The sequence below is a fragment of the Macrotis lagotis genome, chromosome 2 (assembly GCF_037893015.1).
Source record: "Macrotis lagotis isolate mMagLag1 chromosome 2, bilby.v1.9.chrom.fasta, whole genome shotgun sequence".
In the NCBI taxonomy this organism is placed as follows: domain Eukaryota; kingdom Metazoa; phylum Chordata; class Mammalia; order Peramelemorphia; family Peramelidae; genus Macrotis; species Macrotis lagotis.
The window spans coordinates 33,617,595-33,632,849 of NC_133659.1; the positions used below are offsets into that span (position 1 = coordinate 33,617,595).

Consider the following 15,255-nt stretch of genomic DNA (forward strand, 5'->3'; position numbering starts at 1 on the left):
GACACAATAGTTCCATTTCCATTTCTCCCTCAACCTCTCTCCATAACCTACTCAGAAAAAAAAAAAAAAAAGAAAACCCTCTTTAGCTTCTATGGGCTTCACTAGTCACCTCGATGCGATGTCATTGTCCTTAGGAATCACCAACTGAGAACTGGACATTTCAAATTGATTCCTTCACAAGTAACTCAAACTCTATATGTTAAAAATCAAACTCATTTTCTTTCTCCCCAAATCTTTCTCTCTCCATGAATTTCCTGTTATCATTGAGGATGCTGCAATCTTCTAGTCTCTCTCAAATCTTTCCCCATGTCTCCACTGACACAGCTGCCCCCCACCCCACCCCTGCTCAGGCCTTCATCTCCTCATGTGTGGACCGTGACAATAAACCTCCCAGTTAGTCTCTGATTAGTCTGGCTGTCCAGATTGTCGCAGCCGTCTAAAAGAACAGGCAGCACGGTCACACAGCGCTCTTTACAAGCACTGTTTCACTTTATCTTCACAACAGCCCTTGGAGGTAGGTGCTTCAAAATGAGGAAACTGAGCAGCCAGCGGGGCCGCGAGTGCCCGAGGAGGGATGGGCACGGGGGCAGCTCCTGCCCCGCTTCGGTCAGGCGCTGCCCACTTGGCCGAGCCCGCCTCACCCCCCACGCCCGGGTCTGTCCCCATCTGTCTCAGGTCTGCAGCACTATTCGGCTGCCCTCTCTCTGCCCTCTCGGCCCCCCCAGTCTCCCCGGGTGGACGAGGCCCCCAGTGTCCAGGGCCGGGCCTCAGTCCTCGAGGGCGGGGTTTTCTCTGGGGCCCGGGCTGCTCTCCGGCCCTCGGACAGTCTGACAAGTCTCGGACAGTCTGGACAAGGCGCAGGGCCTTGGGGCTGGCCCAGGCCCAGGCCTAGGCCTGGAGTCCCCAGGGGCGCCCGGGCCCATTCTGGCTGCGTGAAGGCCGGGCTGGAGGGCAGGATGAGGACGCGGGCGGCGGCAGCTGCCCGCAACGCCTGGCATGGTCTCCGGGGGAGGGGCGCGCCGGGCCGGCCGCCCAGCGCCGCCCCCCCCTCCAGGGCCCGCGCCCCGCCGACTTCGTAAGGCGCGGCCCGGACTGCGGGGCCCGGGGCCCACGTGCCCCTCAGCAGACATGCGCAGTGGGCCCGAGGGCCGCCCGGAGACGGGCCTACCAGGACTACAGTCCCCAGAAGACGTAGCGGCGGCAGCGGCCTGGCGGGGCGCCGTGACGCGCATGCGGGCGGAGGTGCGAGGGCCGGGGCGAAGGAAGCCCCGCCCCCCAGCCGCCCATTGGCCCACGGCACCGGCGGCGGGCTCGGCGGTTGGCCGGCGCGGCCGCCCATCGGCGGCGCCGCGCGGGGTCAGAGGGCACGGAGGTGAGTCGGTGTGTTGTGGGGACTCGTGGTGCGGGCTGTCGCCGCCGCGGCCGCCGAGGGGGGCGACGGGCAGCGGGCGGAGCCGGCCCCGCCTTGGCTTCCCCCGGACCCGGGCCTGGCCCGCAGTCCTGCGCCTGTTCATCCGCCGCGGCCCGGGGGAGGCCGGTGCGGGGCCTGCGGGCGCCCGGGGGGCGGGGGCGCGCGGGGCGGTGGCGGGAGCGCGGACGTGGCGGCGGGGGGCGCGCGCAGGGGGTGTGGGGGGAGGGGCGGGGTACGGGCAGGGGTTGCCATGGCGACGGGTACCTTACTGCGGGCGGGGCCCCGAGCAGGGTTGCCATGGCGACCGCCCTCTCCCTCTTGCGGGGCGGGGCCGAGGGAGGGTTTGGATAGATGGGGGCTCCCCCTGGGGGGGGGGGATGAGTTTAGAGGGAGGTCTGGATAAGGGGGCCCCTCCTTCTGGACCGGAGGGTTAGGTATAAAGGGGACGTTCTTCCCTCTAGGGGAAAAAAAAATTAATAGAGGTGGAAGTTGAGGTGGGCCTGCATGGGAGCATCCTTCACCCCGGGGCAGTGGTATCAGATTGGGGAGCCCCCCCAGGAGGGGTCTGAACGGGGAGACTCTCATACTGGGGGAAGGTTAGGTATTAGGAGGGCTCCTCCCTCTGAGAGAATAAGTGTCTTACAGGGAGCCTCTGGTTGGGGCACTCCACACCTCTTCCTCTGTCCTATGGGTGCTGTTAGGGTACTGGGGGGTACCCTAGGATGGTAGCTGAGTGGCCTCTGAGCCACAGGAGGCAGGCTCATCCCCACTGACACTCCTATCATCATCTTTCTCTTCTTTTGGTGGGGAGGAGAAAAGGGGAGTGTGGTGTTTTTTGGGGGGGGTGGGGCATCATGACTTCATAACTCTTTCTTTTGGGTAGTCAAGAGGTCTGGGGACAATTTGATCCTGCCCGGGAGGACTCTTTAATCTATGACCCCAGGGGAGAGATCCCAGAGCAAGGCAGCGTCTCTGTCCTCCTAGTCTATCCAGTGATGGCGGGCAGGGGGACTGGAGAAGGCAGCCTTCTGACTGGGGACTGGCTCCTTCTCAGATGTCCACAATACATACAGGTGTGAGTTTCCTTTTACAGTGAATGCATGGCCAGCACTTGGGCATTGGCTGGGTCTCAACTGGCTTGCAGGCCCTGTGGTATCGCCGTAATCGCTGCTGGGTTAGACTGAAGGACTTGCAAGACTTGGACTTGGTTTGGTGTTTGGACTCCTATGTTTAGGACTGGACAGAATCGATGTCTTTTTGAAAACCATTGGCCCTGACCGTTTGAACTCTTACCTCTGTTAATGGTCTCTGATCACATCCTTAACATCAGCTCTTGCCAGAGAGATTTACTGGGGCCCCCTTCTGAATGGCAGTGCCACAGGAATCTGATTGGTCAAATACTAGACTGTATTTAAACTCTGGTCGGTGGGGATTGGCTCACTGATTTTGATTGTGGAATTTCTAACAGGATTTGGCATCATCAAATACGGCTTTATTCTGACTTTATCATACATAGCGTACCTTGTTTTAGTGGGTTGGTGGTTTGAGCTTAAGTCTATAACACCTGAGTTCCCTATCACTTAAAAGTCCATTTATAAACAGTGATTTGGAGTGTGACTTCAGTAATGTGAATATCCGGGAACTTGGTTAGAAACCCACCACTTGGCTGCTATGCGGAGAAGTGATTGATAAGGCTTCCTTTATGGATTCGGGGGTGGTTCATTGGAGCTCAGAGCACTTGACTCCACTGAAGTGCTCCAAATTAAAAGCTCGTTAACAATTCCTACCCACAGATCCTGTAAATAATCAGCTGGCTAGGTCAGAGAGTTGAGCACCATAGCTCCCTATATCTTACTAGCTTGAAACTTCTAAATAAAAGTGATTAAAAACATTGAAAAGTGGTGTTTTCTTTGTGCTGGGTTCATTTGGCGAATGGTCTCCTTGGAAGTGTGTGACAGGAGGCAGGGGGTTTGGAGAAAGAAGGAAAGATGTCCTAGTAGAGGCTAGGGCTTCCTAATATTTCCCAGCCTCTAGAAGACTACCCTAGGAGGCTGATCAGTAGGCCAGGGGTTCAGTGATAAAAGAATAGTGAAAAAATCCCTGGGATGTGGGCTTGAGGATGTCTTGTTTTTGTTGCCTTGAGTTTCTGAGAGTGAGTGAGATGTCCTATGAAGTCCTATGATCTTAGAATTTTAAGTGGTTTGGGATGGATTTCTTTGTCAGGTGCTGACTTAAACTTTGTTTATGTAGCTTTTTGGATGGTGAGCCAATGTAGGGAAGGTCAGAATCATTCTTGTAGTCTGACTCGCATGGATGAGGGGCTGAAGTCAGTTATTTTGAGGGTGTGGATCTGTGATTTGAAAATCAAGATTTCCACCCCCTCCCCCTCAGCACCCTGGCCTCCAGTTTTCAGTTAAACACTCTCTTGTTGACCTTGCCCTGTTTTACTTTGAGGGCTAATGCCTTTGGTGTATTCCTGGTCCCCTTCACTGCCAACTAGCCTGTGGGTACAGATAAAAATCTTTAACATTTTGCCAAGGTAAAACTCCCTCGAAAGGACAGCCTGCAGCTTTGAGTCCAGGGTCTTTCCTAAAATATCTGCATTGTTTCAAGTACTGAGCTAGGGACTGGGGATAGAAAGACAAAAATGAAACTTCTCATTCTCTAAGAGTTTATTGTGGGAAACAACATGAGCACATATTAGCACACAGCGTCACTGCTAGGCATTGGTCAGGAGAGGAAGGAAGGAAGGAAGGAAGGAAGGAAGGAAAGAAGGCCTCGTTGGGGGAGGGGGACTGGAAATGAACTTTGAAGAAAACTTGGGTGTTCTGAGAATTAGAGGTGAAGGTATGAGGAACATCAAGAGGCTTAGTTGGTCTATAATGTGGTATGGGAAAAGGACTTAGGTGGAACAAGGCTAAAAGGGACTTGGATTCACTTTTTGAAGGATTTTAAATGTCAGAGGACCCTAAATGCAGTAAGGAATCACTGGAGTTTCTTTTGATTAGAGAGGGTGACACAGTCAAACTTCTGCAGGAGAAAAATACCTTTGGTTACTCGGTAGATGAGTGGGAAGAGGCTTGAGGCAGAGAGAGACTGATTAGTCAGGTCTGAAGACCTCCCCAGTGAGGTGATTGAGTAGAAAAAGGTCTGTTGTGGAGAAAGAAATGAAACTATGAACCTAGGAACTGGGAGGATGGTGGTGCCCTTGATGGATATCTGAACATTGAGAGGAGGGAGGTTTGGAAGGAAAGGTTGAAGTGCTGTCCTTTGGTCATATTAAGTTTGAAGTTATGTTGTAGAGCTTAGAGTTTGGATAGCACCATGATCACTGAAGTCCTAATTCTGAAATGCTGAGATTTTTTTTTTTTTTGACAAATGAAAGGAGTTCAAATGAGGAAGAACTCTCATTTGGATGATGGATGCATGTGTTCATTAGGGAAGTTTCACAGAGGCAATGCCAGAGATGGGTCTTGAATAATAGGAGAGATTTTAGCAGGAGGAAATGAAGGCAAGAAATTAAAAACAATATGATGAGCAAAGGCTTGGAGGTGGGAAAGTGCATAGTGTCTTTAGAGAGTGATAATTAGTGAAACATCGAGCTTAAGAAGAAGGCAGGTTGTGGGAGAGAACTTGAAATATGTTCTTATTAAACCTAGAGGCTTGAGACACCAGGGAAAGGATTGGCAGATGTGATGGCTGAACTGCCACTGGGGGTGATCTTTCAGATGCTGGGATTGGGGGAGAAGAGATAAGCCACTAGAAAGAGAAAAATATTGCCTTGATTTTTTTAAAAAGGTAAGTGAGCTCCATAATTTCAAAATCTGGTAATATAGGCATGTCTCCCTGGCCAAGTTCTGAACAGCCGATCCATTTATGAGCATTTAGCAAAGGAAAACTGATCACCAGGAGCCAGCATGGGCTCACTTGGAAAATGCCATCTCACATTTAATCCTCTTCTTTTTTGGTAGGGCTCCTGCATCGGCTTCAGTGCCTCCGACTTGACCTGGTTGAGATGCCCAGTGTCAGCCCGGAGGGCTCAAACTGCTCTGCTCTGATCAGCATTTTTATTAAAAAATTTTGAATTTAACAAAGATTAGAAATATACATAGTAGAACAGAAAAAAAGGATTTTGATATGCAACTTTGAACCTCTTTTATAGAACTGACTTTTCAAAAGTATAGAATAAATTCAACATAGAAACCACCTGAGCTGTTCTACTTTTGGAATTCCTTCTGGGCTTCTTCCTGTTTTCTTCTGTACATTTTGAAAAGATGCTTCAATGATCCCACCCTCCCTTTCTTTTTATCCCTCCCTCCCTTCTCTTCCTTCTTTCTATTCTTTCCTTCTTTTCTTTTTCCCTAAACCTCCTCTTATTTCTCTATATCCCCTTTCTTCTTAGAAGAAAGGAAAGAAAAACAAATTTATATGTATACAAATTGTATACAAATACAAATTCCCATATTGGCTACTTCTCTGATTAGCAGCTAGCATGTTTGATTATCTCTTTTCTGTGATCATGATTGGTAATTTCATTTATCAGTCTTTCAGAGTTATTTTGCTTTTTAAGTACTGAGCTAGGGAGTGAGGATAGAAAGACAAAAATGAAACTTCTCATTCTCTACGAGTTTATAGTCCATTGTGGGAAACAACATGAGCATATATTGTATTCCTGATTCTTCTCTCTTCAGTCTTCATCAGTTCATACAAGTCTTACTACATGTGTCTGAAACCATGCCCTTCATCATTTTTAAAGTATAGTGATTATATTTCCCTACCCTATTTGTTCAGTCATCCCCCAATTGATGGACACTATCCTTAGTTTCCAATTCCTAGACACAGCAAAAGAGCTGTGTATATTTAGGTCCTTTTCCTCTGTGTTTTCTTTGGGGTATGGGCGTAGTAGTGGTGTTGCTATATCAAAAGGTAGGCAGAGGTTAGTGACTTTGGCATCATGGGTCTGCATTGCTTTTTAGAATGGCAGGATCAATTTTCAGCTCTACTCCCTGTGCCCCTTCACATTTGTCATTTCCCTCATTTGCCATCTCTGCCAGTCTGATGGGTGGGAGGTAGAATTCTTCAGACTTATTTTGATTTGTATATCTCTAATAATGATTTGGAACACTTTAATATGATTTTTGATAGCTTGAAATTCTTCCTTTGAAAACAGTAGGTTCACAAGAAAAACTGTAGGTTCATAGATTTTAACCATATTTCTATTGGGGAATAGCTCTAGTTCTTATACATTTGAATCAGTATGTAATAGTATAGATTGACTATGAAACCTTCATCAGAGAAACTCAGTTATTTCTCTTCTAATTTTAACTCCATTGATTCGATTTGTTCAAGACCTTTTTAATTTTATGTGAATTGAAAATTGTCTTCCCAATCAGATTCTCTGTTTCTTGTTTGTTCTTGAATTCTTTTCTGTATCCATAGTTATGAAAGGTATTTTCTTCTTTGTCCCTCTGCTTTGTGGAGTGATGTTTAATATTGAATTTGGAGCATATCATTGTATTTGGGGTGAGATGTTAGTTGATATCTAATTTTTCCTAGACTTGTTCAGCATTTTTATTGCTAGACATAGACCCAGAACGAGTACTTGTCAGATAGGTGGCTGGCCTGAAGCTGGGGAGGATCCCTGCTGTGGTGGGCCCATAATGAGGTTATTCTAGCTGGTTGAAGTCTTTTTAGATTCTGATTCTAACAAGAAAAGTTTTACTAGAAGGAAGGGTAAAACTTCAGCTGCTCTAGGACAGGCTTGGGGAACCACAGTGAGAAGAGTGCTGGGCTTGGAGTTAGGCAGACCTGAGTTCAGATCCTCCTGAGGTGACCTTGAGCAAGTCACTGAACATCTGTCAGCCTTGGTATTAATAGCATCAGATGAGGTCATTTTTATCAAGGCCTAGCATGGTGGCTGACACACAGGAGTTCCTATAGGAGTGCTCATACCCTCCTCTCCCTCCCCCAGACCTCCACTGAATCAGCAGACACCCCCGTAGGATCTTGGCTGTGGTAAGAGAAGTACGAACAGTACACAGTAGAACAGTCCTTCACGCCATGTCCACGGCAGGCTCTCTGTGGACGTTTCTTTCCAGGAGATGGAAGATGATGGCAGCTGAGGGACTGCGGGATGGCCTTGACTGAGTGTGGGAGGCAGAGGGGAGGAGGCCAAGCATTCCAGCCGAAGATGAAGAACAGCCAGCTGACCGGGGTTGCCAGAGTGGGGAAGGAAGTGATTGGAAAGGTCCTTCATTTCTAAACGGAGCCACTGTCTCACCAGCGTGACAGGCAGGCCTGGCCTCCAAACACTTGCATTTCATTGGTGTTTATGGTCTGGGAGGTTCTACGCCATGCAAGCCTTGACTCCAGAGTGACTCTGAGCAGGAGGTACTGGGAGAAGCCCTGGAGACACCAAGGCAGATGCTGCAGATGGGAGAAGCTGGGGGTCCTCGGCAGAGGGAAGACTGACACTAAGAAATAGATGTCTGTGACGGTGGGATTTTAGCTCTGACTTGAAGGAAACTACGAGAGCCAGAGATGACGAAACACAGTCCAGGCTTTGAGAGAGGCTCGCAACAGCAAGGAAGCCAGTGGTACCAGTCATGGCGGGGGGGGGATGGTGCCAAGAGAAGAGTGGGGTGTCAGGGTGTGGAGTATGTTGAGTAACAGATGTTTCTTGGGCTGTGCATTTGGTTTTGGAAGTGACTGATGATCGTGTGTGTTAAAAGTTTGGACTCAGGAAGGTGGAGGCTTTGTCCAGTCTGTGGTCTTCTTTGCCCTCATGTGGCTATCCTAGGTTTTTCCTTGGATGGAGCCATGGTTGTCTCCCTGACCACAGTCTCTGTGGGTGGAGAGCATCTATTCAGGGGGTCCTGAGGAGAGGGGGGGTAGATGCTGTGCCCTGCGTCTCTCATGGAAGGGAGGGTCCCTTGCTTACTGTACTGGTGAAGGGAGGTTCTCAGTGGCTGTTCATCTTGAAGTACCTGGGGTTGGCCTCTCCAGCTGGGCGAGGACAGGTTGCTTGTCAGGGATGGAGAAGGGCATAGCAGCAGGCCTGCTGTCGGGCAGCAACAAGTTGCCCATCTGAGTCCCTCTCCCCTGTCCCCCTTGTTCTGTCTTTGTGGTCCTGCAGTGGAAATGAGGATGATGGGCAGCAACCATCTGGCTGCAGGCAGGAGCCCATTAGATAGAGCATGGCTCTTTTTTGGAACAGGGAAAACCTGTGGCCAGGAACTGTTGTGTCACACATCTGAGCTCTTTGGCCCAAGAATTCAGCTTCCAGTCTGTTGAGTAGCTTCCTGATCAACATTCCCTGAAATGTGAGTGTCCCTGCCCTCTTTGGTGGTCCTTCATCTTAGCAAAGGGCCTTCCAGTTCCTTATCCCTATTGCCCATGTGAGGAAACGGAGGCCAGCGAAGCTGACCTGAATTGTCCAGGCCTGCTGAGAGATGGAGGGAGAAATGCAGGATGGGATCGTGTTCGTTTGCCAATACAGTTTTTCTTCATTGGAGGGAAGGCGAGGGAGGTGTCAGCTTGGACCTTCAGTCAGTGGATACTGGGGCTGTCAGAATCAACTTGGCCTCAGCTGGGCCCCAGCTCTACCCACCAGACCCCCCACATTTAGGTATTTTTTTCATCCTGATCTCCCTGGGGTGACCCTTGGGAGGGTGACAATGCTCATCCTGGTGGGTGCTCAGCCTGGTGTCTTTACCCTGCAGTCCCAGGTACAATCCGGAGGCACATAATTTATGGGAGTGTCAGAGCCGGCTGCCGGCAGGCACCTCGGTGACTTGAGAGGCCATTAGTATGCCTGTTCAGACCCTCGGTGTCCTTGCAATTGATTCTCCTTTGCATGTGTCTGATTTGGGAAGTTGTAGATCTGTGAGTAGTGATTGGATGTGACAGTCCAAACATGGGTCCCTAAATTAATCCTTTTAATAGTATTCCAGGCCCACGGTAATGCTCTCATCTCCTCCCATAGGGAGGGAGGAAGAGAGTAGAGACCAACCCAACCTGCTGCTCCAGTACCCTAGCCCAGCAGTTTTAGGTTCTGGGGAGTATGGCTGTAGAGTCCAGGGTTGGGGCCAGGCAAGCCTTTTGAGCTGGTGGCCTCATCAGGATACAGAGGAGGAGGAGCAAGTGCCCACCTTGTCAGGGGATGCCCAGGTGAGGATTTTTACCTGAGCTCCTGGGGATGCTTTCCATGGCACCTTATACCTTTTGGCCACTGCCTAATTGTTCCCCACTGAAATATAGAAAGATTTCTTCCCTTAGAATAATATTTGGCAGGATATTTGGAAACACCAGCCCTCAGGGGTATAAATGTAGAGCCTTTCTGCTGGAGAGGTAGTTGACCGGGGATCCAGGGCTAATCTTTTGTCTGTCGTGGTTGCTTTTAGCCAGAGTCAGACTTTGTTTCCTGAATTGTAGATTTGGGGAGTGTTTAGTAACCCTGTGGACCAAGTGCTATGATAGACTCCAGGGTGTGCACACAGGGAGTCACCCCAGGATGGTCCCCAAAGAAGACATAGTCAAATAGAGAAAAATGCTCCCAAATCAGCCAGGTCACAAACTGAAGCATATGGTCAGGGCGAGTTTGAGTTGTAGGTGGTAGCTCTGTAGCCCAGGGAGAATGCTAGCAGGGTTCCAAGGCCCTGAGCCCTTTCTGCATTGACCTTGGCCTTCTCAGTGTGGTCTGTGAGCCACAGGCCAGCCATATGACCTTGGACAAGTCATTTCATATCATCAGCCTGTGGGGCTAATGATACTCACATCACATAGAGCCGTGAGTTATTGTTGGTTTCCTGGTCCTGTTTGTCCTTCAGTTCTCATTGTCCCTGATGTGAGGGAGGTCCAAGTCTAGGGGCTTTATCCGCAGGTGGATAAGCTAGTAGTGTGGTAGCCACTGACCTAGGAAGGATGGGGCAGAGCAATACTTTTCCCACATCATCAGGGAGAGTGGTCAAGGGATGGGCAGTTCCCTTCCTCTCCTCGATTTGCTCACAGGGTCTGTGCTCAGGGTAGCCTCTGTCCTTTGCTGCTTGCCACCCCCCCCACCAGGGCTGGGGGTTTGAACATGAGAGCCAGCCTGCTGTGCCAGGCTGCAACAGCTGAGCCTCCATCTCCAAGGCTGCGTGACTGGGGCTGGGGAACGGCAGCGATCTGTCCGATCTGCAATTATTCTGTCGTCCAGGATGCTCAGAAAGATTAAGCTGCTGGTGGATCCATGTGTGGCCTGAAATAAAGTGGGTAAAAACAACTGTTCCTTCCCAGCTGTGACCCCAGATGGAGGCTGCCCAGGCTTTCGGGAGTTGCAGACTGGTTAGTAAATGTTGGGTAAATCTTGGGACACATTTCCTCTCGTTGTGTGCAGCTTGATGATGATGGATGGCAAAGACAAGACTCGGGAGACTTGTAGGGCGTGGCCAGGCCCCTGCTCTCAGTTGTCATTCACGGCCTCATCTTTGGGTTCCCCCCAGTGCCTGCATCTTTGGGTTCCTGCAGGTTTTGGTATGTGTGCAGGACTAGTCTCCATGGCATGCTGGAAGTAGTGGCCTGCCTTGGATGCGGCTGGCCACCGAGGTGAGGACAGGGAAAGGAGCTGGCGTGGTCTGGGCTGTGCCTGGCCCCATTTATAGGTTAAAACATCACTTTATACCCCGAGGACAGCCTAAGAGTTTTAGGAGACGGTGCTTCCCAAGTGGAAGCACTTCTGGAAACACATCTGTCTTTGTGCTCTCTCCCCTTCCCTGCATCTCTCACCCAGGGAGTCGGGATATGTTTTGTAGGATCACAGGTCCATCTCCCTTGTCCAAGTCCCTGGGGACTTGAGGCTTCAGGTTTAGGAGCCTGGTGTTTCCAGGGGGAGCTTGTAGATTCTCTAGGCTGGTGAGTTGATTGCAATTCCAGGCAAAAATTAATATGTTATTGAAGAGATTGTGAGCATTTTGGGAAGAAAGTTGGCACGGACACATTAGGAGCAGATTCTGGCCATGTCATTTCCTCTTCTAATAAGGGTTACCAGGAGGGAAGATCGAGAAAAAGAAGAGGATCTGGTATACTTGGTTTTCAGGAAAATGTTTGTCAGAGCGTGGCATGTTCTTCATCTCGCTGTCTCAGTTACCTTCCTTTGGATATATTCATGAATGTCATTCCATAGCTTTTCTACCTCAGGGTAACTTCTTAGGGAAGATGGAAAGCCTTACAGCTGGTGTTCATAAGGCACAATTATGAGATGAATTTATTCATCATCAGCAAGCATTTAAAAAAATATCTTTTGTCTTTTGTATTTAATCACCTACTTTTCTCATGTGTTCAATATCATTCCTTATAACATAGTTTAAAAACAAAACAAAACCCAGTTCAGCAAAACTAATAAATTCAGCCACATCTTCTGTGACCTCTCCCTGAAGGAAGGGAAGGAGGTCTCTTCCCTTGCCTCTTCTTTGGGCCTGTCTTGGTCATTTCATTTTCACAGTATTGGGTTTCATTTGTTACTGTTGTAGTGTGTTAATTGTTTTCCTGGTCTTAACTTCATATCAAATCATTTCAAATAAGTCTTCCCACGCTTCATGTTTACCTTTCCTTATATTCATGGAATAGAACTTCTTAGCCAGTCACCAAATAATGAGCATTTATTTAATTTCCAGTTCTTTGCTACCACCAAAAATATTGCCGCGATTATTTTGATGTCTGTGGCATCCTACTTTTTATCGTTGACTTCCTAGGAGTAAATGCCTAGTGGTGGGATCTCTGGGTCAAAGGTTATGAACATTTTAGTTCTTCTCTTTGTATATTTTCTAGTTGTTTTTCAGAAAGGTAAGACCAATTCACTATTCCATTATTATTGCATTAATGTCCTGTCTTTCCTCAACCTCTCCAACACTGACTATTCCTGTCTTTTGTACTCTTTTACAGTTTGATGAGTGTGAGGTGAAACTTCAAGGTTGTTTTATATTTAATATTAGTGACTTAGAGTAATCTTTCCTATGGTGTTAATAATTTGCAGTACTTCATTTGGGAATGCTTTGTTTCTGTTTGAGCACTTTTTCAACAAATGGCTAGAGATTCCACTGCCAGGGGCTTTGTTTTCTCTTACGTGATTACCACTAATCTGATGCAGGCCCTTATCACTTCCCTCTTGTCCTTCTTTCTCTCCCTCTCCCTTTCTCTCCCTTTGTCTTTTCCTTCTCTTTTTTCATCCTTCCCCTTCCTTTCCTCCCCCCCCTTCTCCTCACCTCCTCTTTCTTTCTCCCCTCTTTTCTCTGCTCCACCCCCTATACATATACATATTTTTTTAGCTGCTTCTCTATCTTGGTTATAATCCATATATTCATGGAGCTGTTGTTTAGAATGAGGGCCGGATGAGTTCCATGCTTGCTAAGAGCAGTCGTCATGGTGGATTGTGTTGGATTCTGTGCCATTTGAGGAAGGATCAGTTGAGAAAATAGAGAGAAGGATGTTTGGACTGGAGAAGGGCCTTGAGACCGAGCCATCTGAGACCCCACTAAGGGAACTGGAGAAGAGAAGCCACTCCAGCCGGCTGCAAGTCCTTGGAGGGTTGTCTGACCTTGGTCAGCTTGACCCTCAAGGACTGAACAATGAGGAACAATGAGTAGAGGTTGCAGAGAGGCAGACCGAGGCTTGACACTCGGGGCGGGGGTAGGGGGGTGTTTATAGGTGAAGCTTCCTGATGCATCCTCCTCTGAGGGCTTGAGGAGGAGGAGGGATGGCCTCTTTGCTGTGATGTGGTCAGAAGGGAGTTTGGCTGCTGATGCCTCTGTGCTGGTTTGATCCTGGAGGCTTGAGAGACTCTGGCCTTGGGCAGGGAGGGAGGTGATCCTGATGTCAGTCTTTTGGGTGCTTCCTTGATCTCTGATAAATGTTAGTTGTCATGTTTAGCAGGCCTGGCTTTTCTTGGATCATCAAAGGGGGAAAATGTGGCATTATTTTTCTGGTGCTGGGGAGTTACCTCAGGACTTAAAATTTTTTCACATGTACAGAAAATCACTCAGGTTCCTCTGGAGGATTATGGGAGTGGAGAGAGATTTGAGGCTGGGGAGCAGACCCACTAGCAGCCTGTTGCAGTTGGTATGGAGAACCTAACCCAGGATAGTACTGAGTGAAGGGGGTCTGAGAGATGACACCAAGGTGGGCAGCCTGGGTACCTGGGAAGATGTTGGGGCAGGAAAGGAAAAGGACAGGATTTGAGGGGGACAGAGAATGAGTTCAGTTTTAGACCTTAATGAGAGGCCCATGGAATTTAGGTTTTAATAAAGATAATGGTGAAGGGCAAATTAGTATAAATGGTTTTTGTGATTTTTATGCCATCTATAAAATGGGCAGGACTCCAATTTAGGGGTCCATTCTGCTTCTGTAATTCTGATATATGAACATGTGACTTGGGTAAATCACCCCCCTCCCCATCCTAGGTATTTGCTGGAGTTCTATTTGACTCGTGACTGTAAGGGATTAGTACACCAGGGCCCTAAGGGGGTCAGAAGGGTTTGTCAGGTTGATGGTCACAATCCAGTGTCCTATGGTTTAGGAAGTGCTTTTCCTGGCTATTCTTAGTGCTCTTGGCATCCTTTCAGGTGGGGCACCTCTGGTATAGGCAGAGGTTCTGTGTGGGTGGAGGAGCCCAAGTCATGGTGAGAATATGTTTGATTCAAGTGAGGAGCAAATTATAACTGCCATACAGCTTGAGAGAGTTGCTTCATAATCCTCTTGGCCTTTCTTCATGTCCTATTCCACATCCTTCTGTTAGTCAGCACGTTCCCCCAGTCCAACCTTTCTCTTTTCTTCCCTTGTCCCTTTCTTCCTTCCCTTCCCTCCTCTCTTCTTTCCCTTGCCTTCTCCTTCCTTCCCTTGCCTCCTCCTTCCTTCCCTTGCCTTCTCCTTCCTTCCCTTGTCTCCTCCTTCCTTCCCTATCTCCTCTTTCTTCTTTCCCTTGCCTCCTCACTCCTTCTCTTGTCTCCTCCTTCCTTCCCTTGCCTCCTCCTTCCTTCCCTAACCTCCTTCCTTCCCTAACCTCCTTCCTTCCCTTGCCTCCTCCTTCCTTCCCTTGCCTCCTCCCTCCTTCTCTTGCCTCCTCCTTTTTCTCTTTCTTCTTCCTTCTTTCTCTTGCCTCCTCCCCTGCCAGCCATTCTGTGTATTGGAATGCAGTGAAATGTCTGTTTACCCAAGATGCCGGGCTGAGCCTGACCCCTCGGTGGGTCTCCTCCAGCCTGGGGATGCTCGTTTCCTCAGTCTCTCAGGTAAATACAGATTGAGTCTTTTTCTAAAGGCATATTATTTACCTCATTAAATGTGTGTTTTGGCACATGTGTTATTTACCTGATACACACTCAGGGCTTTTGAGCAGCCATTCTCTTGGCTGTGTAAATACTGTGCACAGATGTGGCCTGGGTGGGTGCGGTGGGCCAGGCCCTTCCTCACTCTAGCTCCGATCGCCCTGGCCGGATAGGTCTGGCCTCATTGGATTCCTTCCTCCCCACCCCTCACTTGGCTTCCTAGATGGGTTTGTGGGTCCACCTGAGGAGGGGGCTAAGCTGGAAGCTTCTGGGCCTGGGTCCCCTGGGGCTCTTGCCCCTGTCTCTTGTCGGAGTGTCCATCGATGGTTCCCTCTACCTCATCTGAAGAGGTCTTTGGCCTGGTGTGGTCTGGTGTGGAACTGATCTGTGTCCCTTCTTTGGTCATTTGGGCTTTTGTTCCAAACCTGGGCTGATGCTGTCTTGGCAGAGGTCCTGCTGATGAGCAGTGGAAGCTGCCTAGGACCTGAGTTCCAGTCCTGCCTCTGCTATTTCCTGCCCACATGACCTTGGGCTAGTCACTCCACGCTG

At 49.1% G+C, this 15,255-nt stretch overlaps 1 protein-coding gene across 4 annotated transcripts in view; it reads left to right on the forward strand.

Moving 5' to 3' along the window:
* The first annotated feature begins 1,312 nt into the window (after nt 1-1,312).
* The window catches only part of ERI3 (ERI1 exoribonuclease family member 3), a 165,458-nt gene continuing 151,515 nt past the window's right edge, over nt 1,313-15,255 (forward strand). For 2 of the 4 annotated variants that reach the window (XM_074221601.1, XM_074221604.1), the window contains exon 1: nt 1,313-1,372. The gene's annotated coding sequence lies outside the window, so the exon portion shown is untranslated. Of the gene's footprint in view, nt 1,373-1,440; nt 1,538-5,860; nt 7,802-15,255 lie in introns of those variants that run through there. The other 2 variants (XM_074221602.1, XM_074221603.1) reach the window with 2 other exon arrangements.